Raw genomic sequence first — 11,223 nt, 5'->3', positions numbered from 1 at the left:
TTCATCTTTGTTAGTTTTTTGGCTACCACTTTGTCTCTTTGTGCCTTTGCCTCATGTACTTCCTTGAGCATCTCTTCCTTTTGTTGTTTCTCCTTTCTGCACTCTGAGTAGGCTTGGGTCCTAACCCTTTCTAGCTCCTCAATGAGCTCATCTCTGATTCTCTTTAGTTGGTTGGGGTACTCTTGCATGTGCTCGTTATGTTGTAGGAGGACCGAAAAGTCCTCCTCCAACATCACATGTTCTCCATTTCCCTCGCCATGGAGCTCTTTTGCGACTTTCTCCTCTGTTTTCCCTTCTATTGCCTATTTGGCTTCCAACCCTTTCCTCAAGTCACTTATATGCCTTTACTACATGGCTATTCGGCATGTTTTTTCAAGTTGGTAGGCTGAGAATGTTTCCTTTTCAATTTCTAGCTCTGCCAATGCTGCCTTCCTCTCCTCTTTTATTCTTTTTGGCTGGCCTAGCAATTCTTGATGTACTCATTGTATTGCACCAACGTTGTCATGGCCGAGAATATGGACATGGTCGAGGCTTCCACCCTAGCCTTCTTCGAGTCCTTCTCGGACTTAGCATCCATAGTGGTAGGCCTCTTTGTTCCTAGTATGGGGGCTCCTCCACTTGGTGTTGATCCTATTGTACCCAAGCCACTACGTTGCTTTGGTCCACTACGGCATCCATGGTTTCTTGGGTGGTAGTAGCAATGGTGACCATGATGGGCAGGGAGAATTCTTATGGGGCCTTTCCTTTGCCTTCCACCATGGGTCCTCTAGCCACTTCTACTACTGTGGATCTGGTTCCAAGCATATCATCTAGGCTCCTTCTAGCCAACTCTTCCACGCGGGAGGGTTGCTCGACCGATAGCCTAATGGTGAGAGCCATTTGCTCATCCTCTCCTCTCCTTAGCCTTTCCTCCTCCTCTTGTCACTTCTTCCTTCATTCTTCCTCTGTCCTTCGGGATTCTTCTTCTACCTTCAGTAGGCATTCCTCCTCTTTGTCCTACTTCTTCTTCTTGCTTTGAATTTTCAGCAAGATTTTCTTCTGCTCCCCTTGGCTTGATGGGACCAAACCCTTCTCGCCTTGCTCACTCACAGTCCTTTCACTAGACTCCCCCTATTGCTGCCGTGCTTGGGGTTGAGCTCCCTTCTTTCTTGAGGCTCGCTTTGCCTTTCCTTTCTCTGTCTTGCTCACTTCTTTGTTTCCCACCTTTCTTGCTTTCAATGATGTTGATGAGCTTTGTGGGATTGGGGAGAGGTCTTGCTCTTGGATGGGAGATCTCTCCGGAGTCTCTCCTATTTTCTCTTCCCTTCCCATCTCTCCCATGACTTCTTGGATGATGGCGGGTTAGCACCCCTCCAAATCCCATTAGGGATGTTGCATGCATTTTTTGGTCCAAGTCGGCTGTGGTGGCTAGTGACTCCCATCCTATAGGTCTCTGGCTCAATTACAATGCCTTGGTTGATTATTCAATCATCTTGCAAACATAGACATTCATGTTTACTTCATCTAGGGCCCCTGTTGCAATACTTGCAAGAATCGACACTAGAATCCAAGCCATGAGGATATTATATTGGTGACTAGAGAACATGGCATGCAACATCTTGGCCTGTAATTAGATGACAAGATCAGGGATGTCTACTAGACTCACCTTGTCATTGGTGTGAACCTTTGTCTTCAACATCCTTCAACATGTTATAAACATCCCTCTTTGGTCTCTTCCCCTATGTACTGGCCAACCCTAAGGCCTTCTCCACTATCTCTAAGCCAAGCACAACCTTTATCCTTTTAAGGGAGCCTTCCTTCCTCCTGAAAGTTACCATGCCACTATTCTTCCTTGCATCGAATGTTCTTAGGAAATTCGTGCACCTGCCATGGTCAAATCTTCTAGCCCATCTTCTCTACGTATGTGCGGAGGTTGCACTGGTCGACTATTTGTCTCACCACTCCTTCCTTGTTTACTAGCTCTCCCAAATTACTGATGCTGCAGTACTTTAGCTGGTTGTAGCCTTGCATTTCAGTGGCCAATCAGTACCTGTTGTGCTCTTCCTCTAAGAACAAAATTTGGTCTATCATTTTGAGTTCGTATTATGGCACAACAACTTACAATTAGCTCATTTGAGAGTACCTTTTTGCAAAAAAGGGGGAAAAAAAGTTTAAGAACAAAAATTATCGAATGGTGCAATGTTCCAGTAAAGAATAGAAACTTTTATACTTCAAGCAATCCACATATTCCAAGCACGAATTCCATAAAAGATTTTCTTCAAGTACTAGTTTCCTTTATTCTTACTTCTTTGATTTTGAACCTTTTTCGGTTTGAAGTTTTGAAGTTTAAGTCATGTTTTCTTTTCCACCTTATCCCCTTCCCCTCAGGAATGATGAAAATCCTTCCTAGGATTGGAGGATGAAGGGTTAAGGGCATTAAGTGCATACTTATTGTGCTTTAATTCACAATGAGTCTATCATAGAAGTTTGGATTATACTTCAAGTGGGTGTGATGGTCCATGTCATGAGGTTTAATGCCTACATGTGTAATGTAGGTCAACACATCCATTAGGAAGTCTCCAAAGTTCATCCTATTGGCAATGTGTGGTTCTTCCTTAGTTAGGAGTTGATCCAAATAGGGATGGGCCATGATATATTCCTCTAAAGGTCATTTGTGCATGATGGCCACGACTCTGAACGAGTAGGAGCCACATAGGTAGGGTCGTATTCAGTTGTTTTGATTGTGCATCTTTGATTGACATTGGTCATAATTTGGTAGCCCTCTTGTTCCCATTGGAGATGCAAAGAGCATACCATTTTTGCAAAAATGAAGAGTTAGAGTTGGCTAGCTTTGTCAACTCTTCTAGCTCTTGGCTTGTTGCAAAGACTTTGCTCCTGCTATTTGATGTGATTAGTCGTTGTTTGCAAGCTTGCTCTCAAGAGATCTCATTTTACTAATCAACTGCCTTGGGAATCTTAACGAATACAAACTCAAATTCCTCTAAAGTGCATGGCAAAGAGCGTACTTCCATTGCTAATGTCTCATCGAGGAGGCCTAAGTCCAGCCATTCATAGCTCTTGCATGGTCAATGTGGCATCCAATAATCTGATGCAGGTGACGAGGTCGTCCCTTATGTTCATGGCGAGGTTCGAGGCCAAGGCAAGGAATGATCTACACTTATAAGGATCTAAGCCCTATAGAAGGTTAGACTGGATAACTTATAAACTAATGCCTACATCATAACTTGGTCAATAGGGTGTGTAGCGCTCAATTGTGTGATGGGTTAGTCTTGGGGATCAGATGATGCGATACTTTTCATTTGTGGAGCTATTGGGACACTAGGAGTGTCAAGTTGAGTTGGTCTAGGGGCAGTTGGTTGTGGTTCTGATTGATAGACTCATTAAAGTTCTTTGGGTTTGGTATTTTTTCGGTCAATTGGTTTCTCATTCCTCACCGATTTAGCATTTTATTGAGATGGGTTGGAGGGCATTGATTAAGGGGCATGCATGTTGCTCATAGTCTTGGGCAACAAAATCTAGTTGTTGCCTTCGTACTAGTCTTGAGCGTGCAATAGGTCTTTGGGCACCCATTGCGGCTTGATCATTCATCTGCTTCAGTAGTGCCACCTTTGCCTCCTAGGGTCTAGGGCATGATATTATGTGGTTATGAGTTCATGCGGTTCTAGGCGACTAGGGTTGGCATTCGAGCATCCATTTGAGCTATTGCTCAGTGGTCTTGGGTATGGCTCCTTTAGGTTGTGGGCAATTTGTCTTAGTAGGGTGGGATAAGTTACGACCCTCCTCCTTAGACCTTACACTTGGTTCCTCTATCGATGGCACTACAGGCTACGATGGAGCCATGCTACACTTACTAAAAGCTATCGCTATCTGAACATTGCCAATGGCGAGGTGAATGCACTACAAGTCATATTCGACATTGTAGTGTACTTATTTCCTGAATGCACATCCTAGCAGTGCATCCTTACCAATGGCCTTAGTGTTATGCATCTTGTAGAAGATCATAAGAAGGCTTTCAATCTCAATAGAGACTGCTATTTTGGACTTTCCCAATAGTGAGTAGGATTGCCCCCAAATGGGTTAAGTTTAGCATTAGTAGGTTGCAGTTGGGACTAACCAATGAGGGTCCAATGGTCATGTGTAAGGATATTACAGTTAGCTCTCTTGTCAATAAGCTCATCAAATATATGTGTCTTCTAGGCAGTCACTAATATGTGTATGTAGGCAAGTTCTACCGTTTCCTCATCCTCTTTATCAATCTTGGTGATAGTGACAACTCTCACATTTATAGGGGTTCTAGCATTGGAGGCTTGTGTAGTGGATGGGTTGGGGGTAGTGCTTCTTGAGGTGACTGCCATTGAAGAAGCATATGCCCTCTCCTTCTAGGGTCTCGAGCTTTACGTTGCCAGTTCGACTAATGTTGTAGACCTTGAAAGGCCCCAATCCTCTGAACTTCATCTTTTGCTTATGGCCCCTTACAGAGTATAGTAGCACTAAGTCGACATGCTCAAAATCACGTTGTTTGACATGTTTGTCAAACTAGCTCTTGCATCTTGCCTTTTCGCAGATTTGCACATGGGTAGTTGGGAGTCGTGTGTCTCAGAAAGGCATTCTAGCTCTGTAAGGCATTCCGTCCATGGCTCCTTACCATCCCATCTCTCTTGCATTGCCACTCTCAAGGTTGGAATGAAAAACTCCATTGGCAAGATCACTTTGGTCTCGTAGGTAAGCTTGAATGGTGTTTGCCCTATTACCATCTTGTAGGTTGTTCTATAGGCCCATAGCACTGCCATGAGTTTATTGTCCTAATCGTTACGTGAGGCAGAGACTATTTTAGTCAATACGTTCACTAGGATTTTGTTCATGGATTCTACCTGACCGTTAGCTTGAGGGTAGTATGGTGATGATTTTCTATGGATGATCAAGAATGTAGATATAAATGGACAATCACTTCATTAATGAAGTGCATGCCTTGATCACTAACTAGCTCAATAGGGTAGTCGAATCATGAGACTATCTACTCCGAAAGGAACTTAATTGTGGTCCTATTGTCATTCCTCTTGGTGGCTCAAGCTTCGGCCCATTTTAGGAGATAATCCGTCGCTACAATGATGTACTTTGCTTGTGAGTACTACGTTGCAAGGCTGATTGGCCCAATAAAATCGATCCACTGCTTTTCAAAGGATTGCCATGCTATAATCAGGATTAACTCCATCTTGTCCCTATATATGGATACTTTGGCCCTTTGACATTCATCGCATTGCTTCATGAACTTAGCAGCATCACAGAATAGGGTAGGCCACCACAGCTAAGACTGCAACACCTTGCATGCCATAGTGTCTTTGTTTAAGTGTCCTCCAACAATTCCACCATGTGCTTTAGTAAGTACCTCATGCATTTTGTGCTTACACATGCATCTTCGCAATAACCCATCCTGTCCTAGTCTATATAGTTGGTCGGCAATTAACTGATAGGGCTGAATCTCAAGGATAAGGAACTTTAGCCAGGCATTCTCTATAGGTCTCTCTAGCAATCCATGCTCTCGGACTATGTGATATGGCCAATATGGCATTAGATCGGCCCTGAAAAGGTCTCTCTCACTGGACATGCTAAACATATGCACATCGAGCAAGTCGTCTATGATGCCCCATCCAATGGTTTCTCCTGTGGGTATGCAAGACATATGGTCTGCCATGTAATGTTACTTTCCCTTGTGTACAACCACTAAGAAGTCAAATTCTAGAAGCTAAAGCAACCACCTAGCTATGTGTCCTATAGTGCAAGGTTTATTCACTAGGCAAAGCAAGACTTGATGGTCAACAAAGAAGACAAAGGGCGTAGCCAAAAGATAATGAAGAAACTTCTTTCTAGTAAATACCATAGTTAGGCGTTTCCTTTCTGTTGTGAAGTAATTCATCTCCATATCATGAGTTGTCTGCTAGCAAAGCTCACAGGATAATCAAGATTATGTTCACTAGGTTGACACAAAACAACTCCCACTATGAACTTTGATGCATCAATATGCACATGGATATTATGTTCTAATCTGGGGCTTGTAGAATCGTCGCAATCATGAGACCCTTTTTTAGTTCCCCATAGGCGCAATGGTATTCCTCGGTCCACTTAAATATGATTATAGTAATTTGTAAAGGGGCCTAGTAATCAATGCATAGTTCAAAATGAATCGTTGATAGTACCCTATGTGTCCCAGGAAGCATTGAACTCCCTTAGTTCATGGGTGATGGTAGATCGACAATGACTGACTTTGGAGAAGTCAGTGGCAATGTTGTTCTTAGATACCATGTGCCCTAGAATGCATCCATGCTTCACTCAAAACCTGGCACTTCAAGGGATTCAAGGAGAGGCTATAAAACCTACACTACTCAAGGACTATGCAAATTTTATCTAGGTGTTCCCTTTAACAAGAGTGAACACATAGATCATCAACAAATACCTCCAATTTTTGCTTAAGCATATCTTTGAAGATAGTACATATGAGGTGTTGAAAGGTAGCTGGTGCATTTGTCAACCCAAATGGCATGACTATATAGGCAAACACTCTCCATTCTGTCCACAAACATTGTCTTATGCCTATCATCAAGGTGTACCTGCACCAAGTTATAACTTGGAAAGCCGTCCAGAAAACTATAGGCCTCTTTTTCTGCTAATCTTTTGAGCATATGCTCTGTATAGGGTAGTGGATAATTATTTATCTTCATTGTAGCATTGACCTTTTTATAATTCACATACACTCAAATCTTTTTGTTCGTCAAGACAATCACTATGGGTGATATCTAGTCCATATCCTTGATTTCGTGGATGAATTCAGCCTTCATTAACAACTTAGCTATCTCCTCCTTGACAACGTATGTGTGCTTTGGATTCATATGATATGGCTATTGTTTAATTGGTGTTGCATCCGGAGTCATTGAGATGTTATGGGTTACGACACTCGAATCAACTCCTTTGAGTTTATCTAAGGACCAAGTGAATACATCTATGAACTCTCGCAAGAGAACGATGAGATCGACCTCCTCTTGCTTAGTTAGGTTGTTAATTGTAAATATGGGTCGATGCTTTTTCCCATCCCCTACCAAGTTGGCTTTTTTTAACTTAGTAGGCCCTTCTCTTGGTTCATTTGCTTGTCCTTGCCTCTTAGCTCCTAACAAGATCACTACCCTATCGCCCCTTTTGAACTTTGTGAAGCACTTAGGTAGGTCCTATGGCTTCCGTTGCTCTTCGGCTTTCAATCCCCTTAGTTGCTTCCTCTTATCCTCTTTCAACCACCTGTGCCTTAGGTGGATTGGGAGGTCCCCTTTGGTGCACTTGGCCTTAGTGGTCAGGGTTGCTTTTAGAGCTCACTTCTGACTCAGAGTCAAACTCACAACCTTTGCTAAAAGGAGTTTCCCTTGGTGGTTAAAACTTTGAGATCAATTCTATTCTAAGGAGTGGTGCGGTACTTAGTTGACAAAATCCAGCTTGCTCATGGGCTATCACCCCTAGGTGGTCCAACCAAGTACAATAGCATTCTATTCTAAAGACTTCTCTTTCAATCTTAAGGACATTGGCTTTTGTGGCTTGGAGTCTTCTTGTATTTGCTCAATCACTTGGTCCTCCATGTCATACTCTATTGTCTCAATCTCTTCCTCGCTTTCCTCGTTTGTAGAGTAATAGTCTTCATACTCACCATCCAAATCGTTTTCTTTTGATTGCTCATTGTCTCCTAGGCTTTTAGTCTCAACCCTCTTCTCATTTGTGATCAATGCCCAGTTGTACATCAGGTTCAAGTTGTGCCCTTGGGTCCACTACCACTTCAGCTCGTCCATGAGATCCTTAAGGGGTTTGAGATTGGTAGCTAGGTTACTTGCCATCCCTTTTGTCAAGTATTCAAGGGTCCCCTGGAGTTTGAGTTTGTTAGATGGAATGTGGAAAGGGACAGGTATTGGTTGTCTACTACTAGGGCTCATAGCCATCATGCAAAGTGGTACGAATGGCGAGGTATTACCCTTTGGCAATAGCTGAGATGTTGTGGCTTTATGGAACTCATTGGTTGTCCTTGCATCCTGCTTATAATCCTCTTTTTTATTTGAGAGCAGCAGGTCCAATGGTGGCTAGCACATGCATCCAATCCAGTCATCCTTGAGGCAAGGGATATACTTTGTTAGTGGCCCATAGGAATTTCTAACCTGTGAGTCTCCTTTCAAGATAATGGAGATGGCATCTAGGTCAACTGGTGTGGTCTTCTAGGTATCCATCTCGACTCTTACGGCCGCTGATCTGTTGCTCAAGAATATAAGGACGTTGCCCCAATCTTCTATCACTCCTACATTCCGCATCTAGGGTCGGCCTAGCAAGATGTCATAGTCTACCCTCTTCATGACTATGAAGTTCACTGAGAATTGGACTCCCGGTATCTTCAAGGGCCTTTCTTTTAGCACTCCAAATGGTCTGAACTTCATTCCATTAGCCAACGTGAGACATCAAACCTTCTAGTCTCCACAAGTGGGTCACCCCAAGCCTGTAGGACTGCATGGCTAAGCACACTGACTCCAACTCCCGTATCTATAATTCCCTTTCTTGTAGCATCTCCTAATGCATTGATAGGCAAGATTGTGTACATCTGTGAATTACTAAAAGGCATTTACGTGCAAAGACTTAGGCACTAAGTTCAAGGTTAAGCTTGGTATGTGTGTTACTGCGTCGTAGTTAGACAAGTTGATCACTCCAAGATCGTCATGCCATTCTACCCACTGCTTCAACCCTTGCCATAGTGCCGGGTTTGCCTAAGAAACTCTCCCAAAGGCAAGGTCATAAGGGATGATATCAACGTCATGAGCAAGTTGCCGACTGCATGCTTTTCATTAGGCTCTACACTCTTTTGCCAATGATCTTGGATAGTCTGCGCACATGTGGCATTTAGGCTCTGCCTATGCGGTGTTACGTGGGGTAGGATGCATCTCTTGATTTGAACTGAGTAGGCAAGACCGATGTGCTCACACTAGAGAGTTCATCGATCTCATCTTTGATAATGGGTTCCACATCCTTTAGGTGCATTTGGGCTTCTCTCACCCACTCCTTGACCTAATTGTCACTAAATTGATTGCTCATTATGCATTCTCTATTTAAAAATTTTATGACAATAAATTAATGACTCACTTTTCTTTAAGTGTTGATGATGATCTAGCATGGCCATGAGACCATTTAGAGACCAGTATTCCTAGTGCATCACTTAATGGGGTGATTAGAGCACTGTGACGGGGATATCTGGTACATGCAGTACAAGTTATGAAGGGGGAAAGAAGTGTTTGCCAAGTGTAAGAGTATACACAAGAACCAAGGAGTTACACATAAATGAATATGGATTAAGTTCTAAGAAGAGGAAGTGCAATAGCATTGTGTTTATGTATTTATGTGTGCATCTGGGGACGCTTGGGGAACGTTTACTTATGTGTAATGAGCATTGCATTCATTTGGGGTCATCCTCTCCCTTACAAGTGAAGGTTCAAGGTCTTTTCTTTCATTAAGAATAACGAGAGAGTTAATTCTCTCACTAAGAAAGACAAGAGACGTGATCCTCTGGAAGTGAGGAGAGAAGTGATTTTCTCTTTCTAAGGTCTAAAATGACACAAGATTTTGTGTGGAATTCAATCTTAAGATTGAGGCCCAATGCAATTTAATGAACTCTCCTTAAGGTGGTTGCATAGGCCACAAGTTAAGAGCACATTTTAAGAAGCTTTTTTTTTTAAAGACATGGGGAATCCATTTTTAAAATATATCGCGATAGAAAGAAAATCTTTAAAAACGGCCCACTAACTTATCAGAAACAACAAGATCTACAATTTTCATGTTGGACGTTTTTTCATCCGAGCAACACACATAGAGATATCTTGAAATTGGTGCTGCAAACTAGGTCTTGGAATAGCCACATCTGGCATGAAGATCAACTCAAGTCTCTCTCCAAGAAGAGAAGATCTTGAAAGTATATAAAAGAGGAGGCTCTCCTTGTGTGTGAGAGACGTGAAGGAAGCATCACTTTGCATGCTCCAAGAGGAGAAGAGAAGGTGCAAGTGATTCGGAAACCCTGCTGAAATTAAGTGTTGCAAAAATCCTGCTAAAATCAAGTGCTGCAAAAGCTCTGCTGAAATCAAGTTCCAAGAGGAGAAGAGAAGGTGCAAGAGCAGCAAAAGCTCTGCTGAAATCAAGTTCCAAGAGGAGAAGAGAAGGTGCAAGAGTTGCGAAAGCTCTATTGAAATCAAGTTCCAAGAGGAGAAGAGAAGGTGCAAGTGATGTAGAAGCTATGTTGAAATCAAGTTCCAAGAGGAGAAAAGAAGGTGCGAGTGCTGTGGAAGCTCTGCTGAAATCAAGCGCCAAGAGGAGAGCCCTACACATATTGTGTAGGAGAGAAGGAGACTCAAGAAGGATCAAAAGGTGTCAACTTCCAAGTTGTGTAAGTGTTAGTCGGTTGTATACCGTGCAAGGAACCGTGATCTTGTTTCCAAGATCTACAAGTAAGAACTGGTTTATGTGTAACAGAGGAGCTTGCTCCTTATCAATAATATAACTCCACAAGGGGGGGACTGGCCCATCTTCTAGTCCCTAGTGTGTTGCCAATCTCTCTCTCTCTCTCTCTCTCTCTCTCTCTCTCTCTCTCTCTCTCTCTCTCTCTCTCTCTCTCTCTACTTTCTTTTCTCTCATCTGTTCTCTCTCTACGCCAATATAATATTCACCATATATATTTTAAGTATATAAGAAAGTTGAGCGTGTATCTTGGATCTTATAACACTTATCCACTACTTCTAATTGGTGCCTTGGATCGGGATATTCTCCAACCTTGGCACTTTCCTTTTCTATTGTCTTAGGAGTAGATGTCTCTAGCTTCTGCATCCATGACTTACTTCCCCTTTGATAACATGGTGACACTATTTGTATCAAGTGTAATCTTCATCTCAACCCTCTTTTTTCTTCTTCTACAGCTTTTCTTCCCTATTGAAGTTGCATCGAGGTTGCTAGGTCTGGGTAATGAAATACCAGCTTGCTTTACCTATGCTTGGGTTATGGCATTCAGTGGAATTGGTGTGGCTTCACCATCAAGTGTCTCAACTCCGAACAATCCCAATGGTTCAAACAACACGATAGCTAAACTAGTTGAAGGTTTTCGCCTAGGGCACTTAGCATATGTGTATGATCCCACACTTAGGGCATCTCAGGTCTACCTTGTCTCGATTG

This window comes from Lygodium microphyllum, chromosome 26 (genome assembly GCF_053477565.2).
Source record: "Lygodium microphyllum isolate KBCC chromosome 26, Lygodium_microphyllum_v1.1.10, whole genome shotgun sequence".
In the NCBI taxonomy this organism is placed as follows: domain Eukaryota; kingdom Viridiplantae; phylum Streptophyta; class Polypodiopsida; order Schizaeales; family Lygodiaceae; genus Lygodium; species Lygodium microphyllum.
Note: the sequence above shows the minus strand (reverse complement) of the source record.